At 54.0% G+C, this 10000-nt stretch overlaps 6 non-coding genes across 6 annotated transcripts; all 6 read right to left on the reverse strand.

Moving 5' to 3' along the window:
- Positions 1-563: 563 nt before the first annotated feature.
- trnam-cau (transfer RNA methionine (anticodon CAU)) lies at positions 564-636 on the reverse strand. The gene has a single exon. It is a non-coding gene; the product is annotated as a tRNA-Met (tRNA).
- Positions 637-1811: 1175 nt separating this feature from the next.
- trnam-cau (transfer RNA methionine (anticodon CAU)) lies at positions 1812-1884 on the reverse strand. Its single transcript has one exon. It is a non-coding gene; the product is annotated as a tRNA-Met (tRNA).
- A 1175-nt stretch (positions 1885-3059) lies between these two features.
- trnam-cau (transfer RNA methionine (anticodon CAU)) lies at positions 3060-3132 on the reverse strand. Its single transcript has one exon. It is a non-coding gene; the product is annotated as a tRNA-Met (tRNA).
- A 2411-nt stretch (positions 3133-5543) lies between these two features.
- On the reverse strand, positions 5544-5616 carry trnam-cau (transfer RNA methionine (anticodon CAU)). Its single transcript has one exon. It is a non-coding gene; the product is annotated as a tRNA-Met (tRNA).
- A 1175-nt stretch (positions 5617-6791) lies between these two features.
- trnam-cau (transfer RNA methionine (anticodon CAU)) lies at positions 6792-6864 on the reverse strand. The gene has a single exon. It is a non-coding gene; the product is annotated as a tRNA-Met (tRNA).
- A 2411-nt stretch (positions 6865-9275) lies between these two features.
- Positions 9276-9348, reverse strand: trnam-cau (transfer RNA methionine (anticodon CAU)). Its single transcript has one exon. It is a non-coding gene; the product is annotated as a tRNA-Met (tRNA).
- Positions 9349-10000: the final 652 nt, after the last annotated feature.

A 10000-nucleotide genomic window follows, 5' to 3' on the forward strand; every position in this document is an offset into this window, starting at 1 on the left:
GGCTCTCGGCTGCTCCCTCACGCTCGTGGCGGCTGCTACTTTCCGGTCACCTCGCTTCCCTTCCGTCGGCTCGGGCTCTTTCTCGGCTTCTTTCCCCATTTCTCTGACTTCCCGCCCTGCCGTTGCTCGGTAACGCCGATTGGAGCAAAGCGTTGAAAGAGATCAGGGAGCGGGCTAACCCAAAGCAGGAGATCCCTGCTGGTGGCGCAGCAACTCAGAGGCGAGTGCTAAGGAGCTACTGAGAAGCAAACTTGGTGCAATTGTAAGACGCAGCTTGGGAATTAGCTCAAATGGTAGAGCGCTCGCTTTGCATGTGAGAGGTAGCGGGATCGATGCCTGCATTCTCCACTCCTCTTTTGGCTCGGGGCAATGGCTCAAACGCAACAGTGGTGTCAGCTGTCGGTGAACCCGTGTACTTCCGAAGGGTCTCCACACGCTGAGGTACAGAGGGGCCAAGGGACATCAAATCCTTTGGTGTGCCGTAGCAGCAAGTCTTGTCGATAGTCTTGTGCAGCAAAAATGGAAAGCTGAGATGAGGGATAAAAATGCTTTGCAAGTATCAATGCCTTCTCTGAGGATCGAACTCAGGACCTTCAGATTATGAGACTGACGCGCTGCCTACTGCGCTAAGAAGGCACTTGCCATGCAAACTGCTGGGCAGCATGACCAAGTAGGTGCGCTTGCGAGGCATCTAGCGCCATAATGCAAAGTGCGTAAAAAAGTTCGAGCCAGGTAGGAGTCGAACCTACAATCTTCTAATCCGTAGTCAGACGCGTTATCCATTGCGCCACAGGCCCAGCCTGTACAGAGCAGCTGGCAACTCACAGTCCCACAACACTGCGGCATCAGCAGGTACACCAGGCCGGGAGCGTCAAAAGGCGCACGGCGGACAATCACCAAAGCGAGACACCTTTGCCACTTCCCTTCGATTTTCAGGTGGTAGAGCGGAGGACTGCAGTGGAAAAAAAGCAAAGCAAAGTCGTCGTTAGGTCGCTGGTTCGACTCCGGCTTGAAGGAGCGGGCGTTCTTGTGCAGTAAGTGAGCGGTAAGGAGCTTTCAGCTCAAGGCAGTGCTCTTAACTTGACGCTAGTTTACATGTTGCTGCTGAGGCACAGGACACCTCCATTGCTTGAGCAGTTGCATCTGCACACCAGCAGGGAGTGCCTTTGAGCAGCAATGCACCAAAACACCCACCACTCTCTTTCAGGCAAAACCTCAGGCAAAAGAATTCATCTATCAGTCAGACAGGGCTCTCGGCTGCTCCCTCACGCTCGTGGCGGCTGCTACTTTCCGGTCACCTCGCTTCCCTTCCGTCGGCTCGGGCTCTTTCTCGGCTTCTTTCCCCATTTCTCTGACTTCCCGCCCTGCCGTTGCTCGGTAACGCCGATTGGAGCAAAGCGTTGAAAGAGATCAGGGAGCGGGCTAACCCAAAGCAGGAGATCCCTGCTGGTGGCGCAGCAACTCAGAGGCGAGTGCTAAGGAGCTACTGAGAAGCAAACTTGGTGCAATTGTAAGACGCAGCTGGGGAATTAGCTCAAATGGTAGTGCGCTCGCTTTGCATGTGAGAGGTAGCGGGATCGATGCCTGCATTCTCCACTCCTCTTTTGGCTCGGGGCAATGGCTCAAACGCAACAGTGGTGTCAGCTGTCGGTGAACCCGTGTACTTCCGAAGGGTCTCCACACGCTGAGGTACAGAGGGGCCAAGGGACATCAAGTCCTTTGGTGTGCCGTAGCAGCAAGTCTTGTCGATAGTCTTGTGCAGCAAAAATGGAAAGCTGAGATGAGGGATAAAAATGCTTTGCAAGTATCAATGCCTTCTCTGAGGATCGAACTCAGGACCTTCAGATTATGAGACTGACGCGCTGCCTACTGCGCTAAGAAGGCACTGGCCGTGCAAACTGCTGGGCAGCATGACCAAGTAGGTGCGCTTGCGAGGCATCTAGAGCCATAATGCAAAGTGCGTAAAAAAGATTAAGCCAGGTAGGAGTCGAACCTACAATCTTCTGATCCGTAGTGAGACGCGTTATCCATTGCGCCACTGGCACAGCCTCTCCAGAGCAGCGGGCAACTCACAGTCCCACAACACTGCGGCATCAGCAGGTACACCAGGCCGCGAGCGTCAAAAGGCGCACGGCGGACAATCACCAAAGCGAGACACCTTTGCCGCTTCCCTTCGATTTTCAGGTGGTAGAGCGGAGGACTGCAGTGGAAAAAAAGCAAAGCAAAGTCGTCGTTAGGTCGCTGGTTCGACTCCGGCTTGAAGGAGCGGGCGTTCTTGTGCAGTAAGTGAGCGGTAAGGAGCTTTTAGCTCAAGGCAGTGCTCTTAACTTGACGCTAGTTTACATGTTGCTGCTGAGGCACAGGACACCTCCATTGCTTGAGCAGTTGCATCTGCACACCAGCAGGGAGTGCCTTTGAGCAGCAATGCACCAAAACACCCACCACTCTCTTTCAGGCAAAACCTCAGGCAAAAGAATTCATCTATCAGTCAGACAGGGCTCTCGGCTGCTCCCTCACGCTCGTGGCGGCTGCTACTTTCCGGTCACCTCGCTTCCCTTCCGTCGGCTCGGGCTCTTTCTCGGCTTCTTTCCCCATTTCTCTGACTTCCCGCCCTGCCGTTGCTCGGTAACGCCGATTGGAGCAAAGCGTTGAAAGAGATCAGGGAGCGGGCTAACCCAAAGCAGGAGATCCCTGCTGGTGGCGCAGCAACTCAGAGGCGAGTGCTAAGGAGCTACTGAGAAGCAAACTTGGTGCAATTGTAAGACGCAGCTTGGGAATTAGCTCAAATGGTAGAGCGCTCGCTTTGCATGTGAGAGGTAGCGGGATCGATGCCTGCATTCTCCACTCCTCTTTTGGCTCGGGGCAATGGCTCAAACGCAACAGTGGTGTCAGCTGTCGGTGAACCCGTGTACTTCCGAAGGGTCTCCACACGCTGAGGTACAGAGGGGCCAAGGGACATCAAATCCTTTGGTGTGCCGTAGCAGCAAGTCTTGTCGATAGTCTTGTGCAGCAAAAATGGAAAGCTGAGATGAGGGATAAAAATGCTTTGCAAGTATCAATGCCTTCTCTGAGGATCGAACTCAGGACCTTCAGATTATGAGACTGACGCGCTGCCTACTGCGCTAAGAAGGCACTTGCCATGCAAACTGCTGGGCAGCATGACCAAGTAGGTGCGCCTGCGAGGCATCTAGCGCCATAATGCAAAGTGCGTAAAAAAGTTCAAGCCAGGTAGGAGTCGAACCTACAATCTTCTGATCCGTAGTCAGACGCGTTATCCATTGCGCCACAGGCCCAGCCTGTACAGAGCAGCTGGCAACTCACAGTCCCACAACACTGCGGCATCAGGAGGTACACCAGGCCGGGAGCGTCAAAAGGCGCACGGCGGACAATCACCAAAGCGAGACACCTTTGCCACTTCCCTTCGATTTTCAGGTGGTAGAGCGGAGGACTGCAGTGGAAAAAAAGCAAAGCAAAGTCGTCGTTAGGTCGCTGGTTCGACTCCGGCTTGAAGGAGCGGGCGTTCTTGTGCAGTAAGTGAGCGGTAAGGAGCTTTCAGCTCAAGGCAGTGCTCTTAACTTGACGCTAGTTTACATGTTGCTGCTGAGGCACAGGACACCTCCATTGCTTGAGCAGTTGCATCTGCACACCAGCAGGGAGTGCCTTTGAGCAGCAATGCACCAAAACACCCACCACTCTCTTTCAGGCAAAACCTCAGGCAAAAGAATTCATCTATCAGTCAGACAGGGCTCTCGGCTGCTCCCTCACGCTCGTGGCGGCTGCTACTTTCCGGTCACCTCGCTTCCCTTCCGTCGGCTCGGGCTCTTTCTCGGCTTCTTTCCCCATTTCTCTGACTTCCCGCCCTGCCGTTGCTCGGTAACGCCGATTGGAGCAAAGCGTTGAAAGAGATCAGGGAGCGGGCTAACCCAAAGCAGGAGATCCCTGCTGGTGGCGCAGCAACTCAGAGGCGAGTGCTAAGGAGCTACTGAGAAGCAAACTTGGTGCAATTGTAAGACGCAGCTGGGGAATTAGCTCAAATGGTAGAGCGCTCGCTTTGCATGTGAGAGGTAGCGGGATCGATGCCTGCATTCTCCACTCCTCTTTTGGCTCGGGGCAATGGCTCAAACGCAACAGTGGTGTCAGCTGTCGGTGAACCTGTGTACTTCCGAAGGGTCTCCACACGCTGAGGGACAGAGGGGCCAAGGGACATCAAATCCTTTGGTGTGCCGTAGCAGCAAGTCTTGTGCAGCCAAAATGGAAAGCTGAGATGAGGGATAAAAAAGCTTTGCAAGTATCAATGCCTTCTCTGAGGATTGAACTCAGGATCTTTAGATTATGAGACTGACGCGCTGCCTACTGCGCTAAGAAGGCACTGGCCGTGCAAACTGCTGGGCAGCATGACCAAGTAGGTGCGCTTGCGAGGCATCTAGAGCCATAATGCAAAGTGCGTAAAAAAGATTAAGCCAGGTAGGAGTCGAACCTACAATCTTCTGATCCGTAGTGAGACGCGTTATCCATTGCGCCACTGGCACAGCCTCTCCAGAGCAGCGGGCAACTCACAGTCCCACAACACTGCGGCATCAGCAGGTACACCAGGCCGCGAGCGTCAAAAGGCGCACGGCGGACAATCACCAAAGCGAGACACCTTTGCCGCTTCCCTTCGATTTTCAGGTGGTAGAGCGGAGGACTGCAGTGGAAAAAAAGCAAAGCAAAGTCGTCGTTAGGTCGCTGGTTCGACTCCGGCTTGAAGGAGCGGGCGTTCTTGTGCAGTAAGTGAGCGGTAAGGAGCTTTTAGCTCAAGGCAGTGCTCTTAACTTGACGCTAGTTTACATGTTGCTGCTGAGGCACAGGACACCTCCATTGCTTGAGCAGTTGCATCTGCACACCAGCAGGGAGTGCCTTTGAGCAGCAATGCACCAAAACACCCACCACTCTCTTTCAGGCAAAACCTCAGGCAAAAGAATTCATCTATCAGTCAGACAGGGCTCTCGGCTGCTCCCTCACGCTCGTGGCGGCTGCTACTTTCCGGTCACCTCGCTTCCCTTCCGTCGGCTCGGGCTCTTTCTCGGCTTCTTTCCCCATTTCTCTGACTTCCCGCCCTGCCGTTGCTCGGTAACGCCGATTGGAGCAAAGCGTTGAAAGAGATCAGGGAGCGGGCTAACCCAAAGCAGGAGATCCCTGCTGGTGGCGCAGCAACTCAGAGGCGAGTGCTAAGGAGCTACTGAGAAGCAAACTTGGTGCAATTGCAAGACGCAGCTTGGGAATTAGCTCAAATGGTAGAGCGCTCGCTTTGCATGTGAGAGGTAGCGGGATCGATGCCTGCATTCTCCACTCCTCTTTTGGCTCGGGGCAATGGCTCAAACGCAACAGTGGTGTCAGCTGTCGGTGAACCCGTGTACTTCCGAAGGGTCTCCACACGCTGAGGTACAGAGGGGCCAAGGGACATCAAATCCTTTGGTGTGCCGTAGCAGCAAGTCTTGTCGATAGTCTTGTGCAGCAAAAATGGAAAGCTGAGATGAGGGATAAAAATGCTTTGCAAGTATCAATGCCTTCTCTGAGGATCGAACTCAGGACCTTCAGATTATGAGACTGACGCGCTGCCTACTGCGCTAAGAAGGCACTGGCCGTGCAAACTGCTGGGCAGCATGACCAAGTAGGTGCGCTTGCGAGGCATCTAGAGCCATAATGCAAAGTGCGTAAAAAAGATTAAGCCAGGTAGGAGTCGAACCTACAATCTTCTGATCCGTAGTGAGACGCGTTATCCATTGCGCCACTGGCACAGCCTCTCCAGAGCAGCGGGCAACTCACAGTCCCACAACACTGCGGCATCAGCAGGTACACCAGGCCGCGAGCGTCAAAAGGCGCACGGCGGACAATCACCAAAGCGAGACACCTTTGCCGCTTCCCTTCGATTTTCAGGTGGTAGAGCGGAGGACTGCAGTGGAAAAAAAGCAAAGCAAAGTCGTCGTTAGGTCGCTGGTTCGACTCCGGCTTGAAGGAGCGGGCGTTCTTGTGCAGTAAGTGAGCGGTAAGGAGCTTTTAGCTCAAGGCAGTGCTCTTAACTTGACGCTAGTTTACATGTTGCTGCTGAGGCACAGGACACCTCCATTGCTTGAGCAGTTGCATCTGCACACCAGCAGGGAGTGCCTTTGAGCAGCAATGCACCAAAACACCCACCACTCTCTTTCAGGCAAAACCTCAGGCAAAAGAATTCATCTATCAGTCAGACAGGGCTCTCGGCTGCTCCCTCACGCTCGTGGCGGCTGCTACTTTCCGGTCACCTCGCTTCCCTTCCGTCGGCTCGGGCTCTTTCTCGGCTTCTTTCCCCATTTCTCTGACTTCCCGCCCTGCCGTTGCTCGGTAACGCCGATTGGAGCAAAGCGTTGAAAGAGATCAGGGAGCGGGCTAACCCAAAGCAGGAGATCCCTGCTGGTGGCGCAGCAACTCAGAGGCGAGTGCTAAGGAGCTACTGAGAAGCAAACTTGGTGCAATTGTAAGACGCAGCTTGGGAATTAGCTCAAATGGTAGAGCGCTCGCTTTGCATGTGAGAGGTAGCGGGATCGATGCCTGCATTCTCCACTCCTCTTTTGGCTCGGGGCAATGGCTCAAACGCAACAGTGGTGTCAGCTGTCGGTGAACCCGTGTACTTCCGAAGGGTCTCCACACGCTGAGGTACAGAGGGGCCAAGGGACATCAAATCCTTTGGTGTGCCGTAGCAGCAAGTCTTGTCGATAGTCTTGTGCAGCAAAAATGGAAAGCTGAGATGAGGGATAAAAATGCTTTGCAAGTATCAATGCCTTCTCTGAGGATCGAACTCAGGACCTTCAGATTATGAGACTGACGCGCTGCCTACTGCGCTAAGAAGGCACTTGCCATGCAAACTGCTGGGCAGCATGACCAAGTAGGTGCGCCTGCGAGGCATCTAGCGCCATAATGCAAAGTGCGTAAAAAAGTTCAAGCCAGGTAGGAGTCGAACCTACAATCTTCTGATCCGTAGTCAGACGCGTTATCCATTGCGCCACAGGCCCAGCCTGTACAGAGCAGCTGGCAACTCACAGTCCCACAACACTGCGGCATCAGGAGGTACACCAGGCCGGGAGCGTCAAAAGGCGCACGGCGGACAATCACCAAAGCGAGACACCTTTGCCACTTCCCTTCGATTTTCAGGTGGTAGAGCGGAGGACTGCAGTGGAAAAAAAGCAAAGCAAAGTCGTCGTTAGGTCGCTGGTTCGACTCCGGCTTGAAGGAGCGGGCGTTCTTGTGCAGTAAGTGAGCGGTAAGGAGCTTTCAGCTCAAGGCAGTGCTCTTAACTTGACGCTAGTTTACATGTTGCTGCTGAGGCACAGGACACCTCCATTGCTTGAGCAGTTGCATCTGCACACCAGCAGGGAGTGCCTTTGAGCAGCAATGCACCAAAACACCCACCACTCTCTTTCAGGCAAAACCTCAGGCAAAAGAATTCATCTATCAGTCAGACAGGGCTCTCGGCTGCTCCCTCACGCTCGTGGCGGCTGCTACTTTCCGGTCACCTCGCTTCCCTTCCGTCGGCTCGGGCTCTTTCTCGGCTTCTTTCCCCATTTCTCTGACTTCCCGCCCTGCCGTTGCTCGGTAACGCCGATTGGAGCAAAGCGTTGAAAGAGATCAGGGAGCGGGCTAACCCAAAGCAGGAGATCCCTGCTGGTGGCGCAGCAACTCAGAGGCGAGTGCTAAGGAGCTACTGAGAAGCAAACTTGGTGCAATTGTAAGACGCAGCTGGGGAATTAGCTCAAATGGTAGAGCGCTCGCTTTGCATGTGAGAGGTAGCGGGATCGATGCCTGCATTCTCCACTCCTCTTTTGGCTCGGGGCAATGGCTCAAACGCAACAGTGGTGTCAGCTGTCGGTGAACCTGTGTACTTCCGAAGGGTCTCCACACGCTGAGGGACAGAGGGGCCAAGGGACATCAAATCCTTTGGTGTGCCGTAGCAGCAAGTCTTGTGCAGCCAAAATGGAAAGCTGAGATGAGGGATAAAAAAGCTTTGCAAGTATCAATGCCTTCTCTGAGGATTGAACTCAGGATCTTTAGATTATGAGACTGACGCGCTGCCTACTGCGCTAAGAAGGCACTGGCCGTGCAAACTGCTGGGCAGCATGACCAAGTAGGTGCGCTTGCGAGGCATCTAGAGCCATAATGCAAAGTGCGTAAAAAAGATTAAGCCAGGTAGGAGTCGAACCTACAATCTTCTGATCCGTAGTGAGACGCGTTATCCATTGCGCCACTGGCACAGCCTCTCCAGAGCAGCGGGCAACTCACAGTCCCACAACACTGCGGCATCAGCAGGTACACCAGGCCGCGAGCGTCAAAAGGCGCACGGCGGACAATCACCAAAGCGAGACACCTTTGCCGCTTCCCTTCGATTTTCAGGTGGTAGAGCGGAGGACTGCAGTGGAAAAAAAGCAAAGCAAAGTCGTCGTTAGGTCGCTGGTTCGACTCCGGCTTGAAGGAGCGGGCGTTCTTGTGCAGTAAGTGAGCGGTAAGGAGCTTTTAGCTCAAGGCAGTGCTCTTAACTTGACGCTAGTTTACATGTTGCTGCTGAGGCACAGGACACCTCCATTGCTTGAGCAGTTGCATCTGCACACCAGCAGGGAGTGCCTTTGAGCAGCAATGCACCAAAACACCCACCACTCTCTTTCAGGCAAAACCTCAGGCAAAAGAATTCATCTATCAGTCAGACAGGGCTCTCGGCTGCTCCCTCACGCTCGTGGCGGCTGCTACTTTCCGGTCACCTCGCTTCCCTTCCGTCGGCTCGGGCTCTTTCTCGGCTTCTTTCCCCATTTCTCTGACTTCCCGCCCTGCCGTTGCTCGGTAACGCCGATTGGAGCAAAGCGTTGAAAGAGATCAGGGAGCGGGCTAACCCAAAGCAGGAGATCCCTGCTGGTGGCGCAGCAACTCAGAGGCGAGTGCTAAGGAGCTACTGAGAAGCAAACTTGGTGCAATTGCAAGACGCAGCTTGGGAATTAGCTCAAATGGTAGAGCGCTCGCTTTGCATGTGAGAGGTAGCGGGATCGATGCCTGCATTCTCCACTCCTCTTTTGGCTCGGGGCAATGGCTCAAACGCAACAGTGGTGTCAGCTGTCGGTGAACCCGTGTACTTCCGAAGGGTCTCCACACGCTGAGGTACAGAGGGGCCAAGGGACATCAAATCCTTTGGTGTGCCGTAGCAGCAAGTCTTGTCGATAGTCTTGTGCAGCAAAAATGGAAAGCTGAGATGAGGGATAAAAATGCTTTGCAAGTATCAATGCCTTCTCTGAGGATCGAACTCAGGACCTTCAGATTATGAGACTGACGCGCTGCCTACTGCGCTAAGAAGGCACTGGCCGTGCAAACTGCTGGGCAGCATGACCAAGTAGGTGCGCTTGCGAGGCATCTAGAGCCATAATGCAAAGTGCGTAAAAAAGATTAAGCCAGGTAGGAGTCGAACCTACAATCTTCTGATCCGTAGTGAGACGCGTTATCCATTGCGCCACTGGCACAGCCTCTCCAGAGCAGCGGGCAACTCACAGTCCCACAACACTGCGGCATCAGCAGGTACACCAGGCCGCGAGCGTCAAAAGGCGCACGGCGGACAATCACCAAAGCGAGACACCTTTGCCGCTTCCCTTCGATTTTCAGGTGGTAGAGCGGAGGACTGCAGTGGAAAAAAAGCAAAGCAAAGTCGTCGTTAGGTCGCTGGTTCGACTCCGGCTTGAAGGAGCGGGCGTTCTTGTGCAGTAAGTGAGCGGTAAGGAGCTTTTAGCTCAAGGCAGTGCTCTTAACTTGACGCTAGTTTACATGTTGCTGCTGAGGCACAGGACACCTCCATTGCTTGAGCAGTTGCATCTGCACACCAGCAGGGAGTGCCTTTGAGCAGCAATGCACCAAAACACCCACCACTCTCTTTCAGGCAAAACCTCAGGCAAAAGAATTCATCTATCAGTCAGACAGGGCTCTCGGCTGCTCCCTCACGCTCGTGGCGGCTGCTACT

This window comes from Somniosus microcephalus, unplaced genomic scaffold (genome assembly GCF_052327205.1).
Source record: "Somniosus microcephalus isolate GS21.2 unplaced genomic scaffold, FLI_Smic_1.0 scaffold134, whole genome shotgun sequence".
NCBI classification, from domain to species: Eukaryota; Metazoa; Chordata; class Chondrichthyes; order Squaliformes; family Somniosidae; genus Somniosus; species Somniosus microcephalus.